This window comes from Humulus lupulus, chromosome 2 (assembly GCF_963169125.1).
Source record: "Humulus lupulus chromosome 2, drHumLupu1.1, whole genome shotgun sequence".
Taxonomy (NCBI): domain Eukaryota; kingdom Viridiplantae; phylum Streptophyta; class Magnoliopsida; order Rosales; family Cannabaceae; genus Humulus; species Humulus lupulus.
Genome location: NC_084794.1, coordinates 172,022,362 through 172,033,208, shown reverse-complemented (window position 1 = coordinate 172,033,208; position 10,847 = coordinate 172,022,362). Strand labels below are relative to the sequence as shown.

The 10,847-nt window shown below is 35.4% G+C and overlaps 1 long non-coding RNA gene across 1 annotated transcript; it reads right to left on the bottom strand.

Moving 5' to 3' along the window:
• Nucleotides 1-5,146: 5,146 nt before the first annotated feature.
• On the bottom strand, nt 5,147-10,531 carry LOC133816416 (uncharacterized). The gene is made up of 2 exons (XR_009885223.1): nt 9,892-10,531; nt 5,147-5,398 (listed from the first exon to the last, which is right to left on the bottom strand). It is a non-coding gene; the product is annotated as an uncharacterized LOC133816416 (long non-coding RNA).
• Between the last annotated feature and the right edge of the window lie 316 nt (nt 10,532-10,847).

Sequence of the window (10,847 nt, the reverse complement as noted above, 5' to 3'; positions counted from 1 at the left end):
ACTTGTGAATAAGGTAAAACTCTTCATATTCTTGGCTCTTTGGGGTATGTGACCTAGCTCATGAATGCCCTAGGTTCTACCCCCTAGCCTTGCCGCCCATCTCTCTCTCTCTTCCCTTAGAATTTACCTTTATGCCCTTGCTTATTTTACCACACACATAAAGAACTCAAGGCCCCTTTGGTAATTTTGTGCTCTTAATTTCCCTTAATTTTTAACCTATAGTTTTTAAATCTCCAAGCATAATTAAATAAATTAATTTGTGACCAAAAAATAAAATTTGTCACAATATCACATAATTTTGGCAATTTATCACATATTGACCAAAATGTTCTTAAAGGCCCAAGCAAGAAATTTTCATTCTTAAGCCCGGTTGATTGGAATTCAAACCTCAATCAATTCTCTTAAATTTATTGGCCCAACTATAAAGTCCCAGTTGCCAAAAAATATGCCATAGTATTCTCCATTTTATTAAAATCTGAGATTTTTCTACCATTAGGGATTACCCCTTTGTTCGAGGCCAATCTTTCTTTGCATAAGCCTAGACCATTTATTAGATCATCACAACAGCTATAAATTCATGAAATAACACAATTTCATATAATATCATTTATGAAAATAATATTCCACATAATTCTTCACCTGCTCGAACCGGCTACTAACATGTTTTCAAAACACGGGACGTCATTATAGATGTTCAAACTTGCTAGATTTAATACATAGTGATTTATGTGAATCAAATGACATGTTGACTAATGGAGAAGATAGTTACTTCATGACTTTTATAGATGATTGCTCTAGGTATCCTTTGGTGTATTTTCTTAAGAATAAGGATGAGGCGTTTAATGCATTTAAAATCTATAAAGTTGAAGTAGAAAATCAATTGGAAAGGAAAGTTAAGACTCTTAGAAGTGATAAAGGTGGTAAATACTTTTCAAATAATTTTAATGTGTTTTGTGAACAACATGGTATTATACATGAATGCATTGCACCACACTCTCCACAACAAAATGGTATAGATGAAAGAAAGAATAGGACTTATCTTGAGATGATTAATTCTATGCTTTTACATGCTAAATTGTGTTATAATTTTTAGGGTGAAGCTTTGTCTGGTGCATGTCATATATTGAATCGAATTCCTATGAAAAAGAACAATGTATCTTCATAAGAGTTATGGAGAGGAAAGAACCCTAACCTTATCTTAAACTGTGGGGGTGTCTTGCTCATTGCAATAGCACAAAGCCTAAAAGGACCAAGTTGGGTCCAAGGACCTGTTTGTAGGCTATGCCTCAAATAGCAAGGCTTATAGGCTATTAGACTTGGAGTCTAATGTGATAATTGAATCAAGAAAAGTGGAGTTCTTTGGGAATATGTCATATTGTGATAACAACTCTAAATAACCCACATGTGTTGGAGAATCTCATAAAGAGAAAGATCCAAAGGTTGATGAACAACCAATATTGCCTTTGAGAAGCCAAAAACTTAAAGAGTTGGGAACAATTGAGAAATGTTCTGAAGTAGAGGTACTCTGCGGTAAATTTAAAAAAGCCACATGGAAATTTACTATGATTCTTCAAGTTGAGGATGATCTCAAAACATACCAATAAGCAATGTCTTTGAGATTCTCCACTTTTTGGAAGGAGGCAATAAATGGATTCAATTATGTAAAACCACACATGGGAATTGGTAGACCTTCCATAAGGTTTAAAACCAATTGAGTGCAAGTTGGTATTTCGGAGGAAATATCACACCGATGTCACATACAAACTTTCAATATTAGATGAGTAGCTAAAGGGTTTAAATAAAAGGAAGGGTTCGATTATTTTGACATGTATCCACCGGTTGCTAGGACAACCACAATAAGAGTTTTATTTTCCATATCATCAATATATAACTTTTATGTTCATCAAATGGATGCCAAAACGACATTCCTAAATGGATATCTCGATGAGGAGATATATATAGAACAACCAAAGGGTTTCTGTAATGCCCCAAATTTCTAATAAGACTTAGTGCCTTGATTAGTGTGCTGGGAGTGCATAATTGGATCTATATGTGATATTGTGTGATTTTATTGAAAATATATATGTGATTATATGAAATATATGAGTTACATTAGGATATGACTGCCTTTCCATGTTTAAGTGTATTAAATGTACTTAACGACCTGCTTTTGTTAAAAAGGGGTATTTTCGTAATTTTGATATGTTAAGGGTATAATTGTAATTATATGTGTTATATGTTTGAGACCACATTATTATATGGATATGTTTGAGATATTCAACACGAGTTGGTCCTTTTGAGAAAGTTAACGGAAAAGTCACAACGGGTATAAATACCTGGCTCAGGGTGAGCCTAGAGGTATTTTTGGTATATTGTCGAATTACCGAGAATTATTGGGATATGGAATATACTTGAGAATGATATTAGTATTTGGAGGATTAATGGATTAATTGGGATTTTAAGTGTAATTTGAGGTATAGTGGGGATTTACGCAAAATAACAAAAATGCCCTTGGCTTAGCTTTGAGTGTAAGTCAAAACTAGGGGCGAAATGGCCATTTGACCCTTAGTATAGGTTGAGTAAAGGACCAGGTGTTGAGCATGGGCATACAAGATTCTCTCTCTCTCTCTCTCTCTCTCTCTCTCTCTCCATTAGTTCAAGGCTTAGAACTCAAGTTGAAGATCAATTGGTGGGGGATTTGAGGAAAATTTCTATAACGTTCCGCTACGCCGAGCACGTCTGCCGCACACTCATTGGACAAATCCTACATATATGTCAAGCATCTAATACTAAAACCATAACTCAAAAGTACATAAAAATGCAAAAAATAAAAAATAAAATTGAACTTTAATAACACATGGTTATTTACAAAGTCGAATTAAACTAAACTTGTACAATAATACAAGACTTCTGAATATACTATTCATAAAAGTCATTGCTACTGAGTCTGGAGTCCACAAGAGCTCCAAGTATCAAGCAGTTTATGGTAAGAACTCGTCAACGAATTAAGGTCAAAAAATTCAAAGACTTAACAAGAAACTTATGAACTTATAAAACTTGTAGGAGTTTAGAGAAAAATTGTAGAAGAGTAATGGAAGAAAATGTGTATATTGCTCTTAGAATAGTCTGGTGTTACAAGAATTTTCCAACCCCCTCAATGATGAAGTGAGGTCCTATTTATAAGTGAGCCTTAATGACCCTTAGTATATTGTGGTTCTGAAGGGACAAAGAACTACATATCCCGGCTGCAAGTGATCATGGTGCAGGTGGTAGTGTTGGAGGAGTGGTGGTCATCTTCAGTACATGTTAGGGATCTGCAAAAGTATTCCTGCCTTGGTACCATGTCGTACCTCTACTACTTGTCGGTTACGAACCTCATAGGCATGCTAGGGGAGTCCTTACTATGTACCATTCTTGCACTGCCACTACTTGTCTGGCGTGGACATTGTGTTCGTACCCTAACTCCTCTTGGTTTATAGGAGCATTCCTTACCTGTACGAGCTCCTCGATTCATTCGTAGGTTCTCACCCTCCTAAGATACCTTGTTCCTATGAGCTTCAAGTATTGAAATTGTTATATGTTATCATGGATGACATGGTTCGTTGTTCTCACCATTTCTAACTTTATACTGAATCGTTGTGGGGTCTTCTCTAACCTTCCTCAAATGCATGTTCAAGAGGTCCTTGACTCTACATCTTGTGAGACCAATAGGGGAGGATGTGCCTCGTTGGTGACACTTATTCTTAGGGAGGGAGATAAGGCCTCTTCAATGAGGCCTATGATGTATGTGATGAGACATGTTGCTGTGTGTGCACACCAGGGGCAAGATGCGTAGGCATAAAATGAAGGGCCCGCAGGGCTTTGGCTTTGCCAGGCGTGAGGCGGCATGGTGCCCATGCGTGATACGAGGGTCTCGTGAGGCACAAAATGAGGGGCTATGAATTCGCGAGGTGTGAGGTGGCTTGGTGCCTATGTGCGAGATGAGGGTCTCGCTAAGTTCACGGTGCAGCATGGTGCCCATGCACGAGACGAGGGTCTCGCGAGGCACAAAAGGAAGGGCCCATGGGGCCTATGGATTTGCGAGGCACGAAAGGAAGGGCTCGCGGGGGCTATGGCTTTGCGAGGTGCAAGGTGGCATGGTTCCCATGCATGAGACGAGGGTCTCATGAGGCACAACAGGAAGGGCCCGTAGGGGATATGGATTCGCGAGGCATGAGGCAGCTTGGTGCCCATGCGGGGGAAGAGGGTCTCGCTGAGTGGGCGGTGTGGATATGTCTAGGATCTTGCGACGATGCAAACAAGGTTTTGAGGAGCAAAGGTTTCACCATTTTGACCCATGGTGTCCTGGGACTACCACGGGAGTGTGTCACTTTTTTTGGCATCCACACAAGCCACACCTAAAAAAGGGAAAACAACAAAATAATGAGCTAATGCCTAGTAAGTAAATCCCATGCAATGCTTTTATGCATATATACATATGTCGTGACCTAATAATGTATGACAGGATAACATAGCCATGAGTGTAACATACATAGGACAATCATGTGAGTCCACATTTCGTCATCATTAATTCAAACACTATAAAGTCATGCTCCAATAATCAATTGTACAGCTGACAAAGTAGTGGCCACAAGTATTAGCTACTAAAAGAAAATAGCATAGGCTTATGGTCATCCGATATCACAGTACTATGAAAAATAAAATCCCTCAAACAGGGTTTAGCTATAGCCTTTCACTAAGGGGTGGCAACAAGTTTAGTAATTACGGTGATACCACACCCTCAAGACCGCAACGGTCAAAACGCTATTCCGTGCCAACACTATGGTCTATGATAATCTTAGGAGCACCTATTTACATAAACCCTAATTGAGAACCTTTACCTTCCTACCCCACTAATAATAATTTTGTGACTATCACATGACTATAATCTCCCTTAATGAGCCTTTATCAATTCTATATAATGTATTATGTATAAAGGCTCGGGAATCAACACTCTAACCAACATACAAAATGTTAGCCTTGTATACTAATCCTGAGGTTAGAGAATGTAATGAACCAACTACTCTAGACCTTGGACCATTACTAACTTCTATACAAAACTTACGAAAACATACATTTGAAATAACATATCTTCATTTCAGAACTGTAGGGTAGAGGCTTAAAACTATATAAAATTCATAAGTATGACATTGGGATCCCATTGTTAGAAACAAAACATAACTTTGACATAATGAAAACTTAATTAAAACTTATTACAACCAATTGCAGAAAAATACATAGGAAACCATAATTAAAGAGACTTCATCCTCGAATCGAACTCTCGGTCCTTTGATTCCATTCCGCCTCAATACACATCCCCAAGCTTCCAAGAACCTTTCCCGCCACCAAAGCTATTTTCCTGCACATATAAACATAAAGGAGTGAGCCTAATGCCCAGCAAGGAAAAATCTAACACATAAATCATATACATAAAATTCATATCAACATATACTAAAACATATCATAACATATGTCACATATACTATAATGGCCATTATTACTTGGGGTCCTATAAACTAAACAAGTCATATGCCCATTAGATTTGTGGGGCTTGCTAGCTAAGCAAGTCATATGCCCATAAATTTATTGGGGCTTGTTAGTTATACAAGTCATATGCCCAAGTCTACAACATACATAACATAACACATAAATCATAAGTTAACATAACACATAAATCATAAGATAACATATAGTGTAACATATAATATCCTATCCTATTTTCCTTACCAAATATACCCGGATATGTGAACAGGTTTGGGACCTTGGGACACTCCTAAAAACCATCAAAGGAAGGTGAGTATACTTAAAGAAAAGGGATGAAAATAAAGAAGGAACTATTCCATCGAAAGATACTTACCAAGAACTTTATGTTCAAGATCTTAGATTTCCTAACCAAGAATAAAGAATAGAGTTAGGATGTTGAGTAGAAAACTATAAGAACTTAAGGATAACAATACCAAAATGAACTAGAGTTTGGAATACCTTGAATGCTTCTATGACTGATCTAAACCTTGAACCGAAATGTGCTATAAACCTTACTTCCAAAGTGTTTGGTAAGCTTATAATGATTAAGCTTATAATCCCCAACCCAAGTGTTTAAGCAGTCAACAATAACCTAGCAGCTTGCAGCCTCTGAACTCAGCTTGATGAATGAATAAATGGCTGGGTACTAGGTCCTATTTATAGAGTTCAAGAATGAAAAGATCTTCATTTAACTTGAATAAAATAATGGCTTTTTAAGTGAAAAATATTTGAATTATCGTTCAGCAGAGGCTGAAGACTCAGTCAGAAATATGCTAGACTTATCAAGAGGCTATAGATTAAAATGAGAACGTTTTAAAAAACATTCAAAAATATACTAAGGGAGCCGATATATCACCCCTTGTAGGCGATATATCGCCTAGGCCAGCATGCCCGAGGCTCGTCGAGGTGATCGTGCGAAGTTACGTGTTTTTCGTATCCCCGTACTGCGATATATCGCTCCCTATAGCTGTGATATATCGGCATACGCTGAATATTTAAACACGAAATTGTAAATTTTTAGCTTAATTTGAATTGAGTAAACAGCCTTGACTAAGTCCTCTAATGTTTTCAAAGCTGCTGACAGACCCTAGGATATTCAAATATTACTCTTAATAAACTTATTCCTCAAAATACTTAATTATCATTAAACATACACAAGACAAGTGTTACTATCTTATTGGGTCTATCTAAACCTTATAATATAATAAATATCACCATCAATATCAGTCATATTAATCAAACCTTAGGTTAAAATTAATATTCTTAAACTATAGGTTAAACTTAGAAAATCTACAAGTGTTACTACGAGTGTCCAATTAAATCCCAGTCTGAACCATAATCCACAGTCATAAAAATACTACTACTATTACTATTATTACTACTATCTAACTAGCTAAGTAAAGTTATTGGACTCTACAGAGAAAGAGATGCCTAATTAGGTCACAAGGCTAACGGGATAACGATAAACTATGTGTACTATTTAGCATGTTAAGATTGGTCACAGTCTATGATCAAACTCTTACAAGTCCTTCTTGAAAATTTTTCCTAAATCAAGTTTACTAATCACACCATTTGACCGATCATCTCAATTGAACATAATCCAAGTATTTAATTCAAATCATTCATGACTTACACCAATTCTAATAATACAGCGACCATTCAACTCACAGAGATAATAGCCAATAATATTATCAACCTGCAAGGTAACTGATATTACACCAAAGTTAACCCTAGAAGACAACTTCGGAGTCACCAAAATAATTGAGGCTAACAGGTACCCCTAAACATGCATACCACTAATAATGGGGAACCAACAATCAACATTATCCATTCCAAACATACAATCCCACAAAGGGTAAGCATCGGTTCCCAGTGCATAGATGCTATCACGGGTGTAAATAAGCTCACACCAATTTACAAAATCTCCTAGTTAATATTGGGTTACTCATCTAAGTGAAATTGTCATGGACTTGAACTGGACCTAATAGTAATTTCACAGACTTAAACTGGACCAGATAATGGCCAAATGTCACGGACTTAAGCTTCACTGATAATAATTGCCACAGACTTAAACTTAAACTAATAGTATTTGTCATAGACTTGAACCGGTCTTATTATACTTGTCACGGACTTGAACTGGACCAGATAATAGCCAAATGTCACGATCTTGAATCAGACCAAATATAATTGTCACAGGCTTGAACCAGACTGATAATAATTCTCACGGACTTGAACTGAATTGAATATAATTGTCACGAACTTGAACTGGACTGATAGTAATTGTCACAGACTTGAACCAGACTAATAATAATTGTGACGGACTTGAATCAGACTGAATATAATTGTCACAGACTTGAATCGAACTGATAGTAATTTTCACAGACTTGAACAAGACTGATAATAATTATGAGCGGGTCAAACCGCATCAAGACGAGCCTCACTAGGTTACAATATCTATATAAATCTTCTACGATAAGTGTATGCATGTGCATGTGTTCCTATACTAACATATATAACACAAATATTTCATGTCTTGGCCACAGAAGTCAAAATGTTGACTTCCAGCAAAGCAATTCACAAAGTTCGCCCTAGTCATACCAACTCCACAACATCGCATAGACGTGAGCTCATTCATAAAAAAAATACCCATAGATATAAAATAAAACCATGTGAGCATAATCATAAAGTTTTTCATTCTTAATTAACAAGATAATGCAAGTACAAATACAAAATCAATTATATTCTAAATTGCCTAAAAATGCACCTATAATTACCATATCAATCTTTCTCAATTATTGAGACACCTCATATCACATAACCAGGAAACACGTACACATCCATGGAGTCTACGTCTTAATAATATCTAAGAGTACAAAAGTCATGCAGTTTATATGTAGCCATATAATCAAATACATGAGTAAGTAAATCACGTATTGTGAGATTTACTTACCTCGGGTCCTTAGATTTATAAAATTGCTCAGCAAGGGCTATCAACCAAGAATTTTCACATAGGTTTTAATCCAATCCAAGGATCATAATTGAGTTAATCACTAACTCACAAAATTATGTACTTTAAAAATCTAGTGCATACTGAGGGTGACAAAATTAACAAAATGATAATATTAGTTATCATCTATTAATGGCCCCGAATTCAAATTCTAACCATTTAATAAACACAATTACATAAACCCTTATTAGTATTAGTATTGACCCAAGTTATACTAATATTCATGTTGATAAAACAAGAATAAAACAGCTCACATAAAATATTAAAGCGATATATGTATAACTGATTTAAAACAGAGTCCTTAGTTATGGATAATTTCTCTATGCCTATAACCTATTAACTTAATTCAAGTGGTTAGAACAAATAGCTTAAATCTCAAACTTCTAAACCTTTAATTGATTTGCTTGGAAACCATTAATATATTCTTCAAAAATCCATAATGAACCAAAATATATTATTCCTTCACTAATAAACTCTTACCTTTATTATAAAATTTGAGTAATAAATTAAGTTGTGATAATAATATCGTTCATTGGTTTCCTCTATAGAAATTATTGTCATTAAAATTGTCCAAGACCTTAAGTTTGAAAATACTAGAATTAAACAATTATAAGTCCATTTGTTTCTTTCTTTCCAATCCACCCAAAATCGTGAGTTAACCATTTTTCTTTATATAACAATTCCAGTTTCATTATGACCATCACATTGGTCTATTCATAATAACACATTAATTAAACATAAGCAATTATTGGTAATATAATTATTGATAACAATAAGTATACTCAAAATAGCGAATTTCCTTTTCAAAATCCCTTTATACAAAATTTTTTTTTTTTTTCAGATTCTAATTTATGTTCAATTATGTAATTAGCCATTAAAATTTGTCTCTCGGGTTTTAAATGATTTCTATCAAAGTGCTTAAGTCTTTAAACCATTAGCTTTTGAGACTTAACCACCTACCAATTTATAACTCTCAACTAACATATTTCTTTTTTGTAAAGATTATGACTTAACTTTAAATTTTTCTCAGGGATTTCAAAAATCACAATTTACCCTTTGATAACGTTTTTTTTTATAAAAACAAATTCACACGAGTCCGTAAATTTCTAGAAAAATGCGCAGTAAAACGATTGCAAATCGGACATCGCCATATTTTAAAAACATGCAAACAAGGCATATAGCAGTCCCAGAGTAGTCAAATAACATCACAGTAGGCTAATTAACTCATAACATATTATCAACATACATGATTGCATTTAATTTCCTAAATCACAATTGATTCTAAAACCCAAAACAATTAAAATTGGGGTTATAAATTATACCACCATGTTTGGGATTCGACATGAGTTGAACGCTACTCTGTGGAGCTCGAAAGTAGGCTTTGAAGCCCCTGAGGTGGTCGCCGACCGTGACTCATGGCAGAGCTCCGGCGACGACGCTGGTGCCACCACTCAATAGTGGGGGTTCGGGAAACTAACTACTTTGTTTTGAAGCCCAAGCCATGGGAATGTTGTGGTGGTGGTGGTGGTTTAGATTGGAATGGCTTAGAAAAGCTCGGATCTAAGCTTGAAAGTTCATAAATCTCTGCGGATTCTGGAGAACGTCGACTTCAAACTCCGATGACCATTAAGTATGATATTTTTGTGGGTTTTGAAGCCTGCGATGTAGAGAACATGATGGTGGTGGTCGCTTGGCCAACAGAGGCTCAAGGTGGCCGGATCGAAGATAAAACCATAATTGACGTCAGAACTTCGAGCGATTGTTTGGGAGGCTTAATCAGCGAGTGAGGTCTGGTGGCTCGCGAGGCTGATAGTTTGGTGGCTTCTAAATCTTCTAATCAGGCGTGTGTAGAATTTGGAGGTCGGCAACATGGTCATCAGAGCTCGAGAAAACAGCTGACTTGAGAGAAAAAGAGAGAAACGAGGGAGAGAGAGGGCATCTGAGAAAAGAGAGAGAAAGAGAGCTATTATGTTAAAAATTAATTTTTTCTTTTTATTTAAAATCAGAATTTACTATATAACTTATTTATTTAATTATTATTTATTTTATTAATTAATTCTTTTATTAATGTAACCCTTAATTGCTAAAATAAACACTTTAAAATTGGACTAATATTTATTTTGATTATTTTTTAATCCCAAAATATAATTAGATGGAATTTTACATCATTTTGTCACAATTAGTTAATAATATTCTCTTTTTATTGAAATAAAAAAAATCTTACATTATTTCCATAAATACCATAATAATTGATTGATCAATTTTTTATTTATTTTAA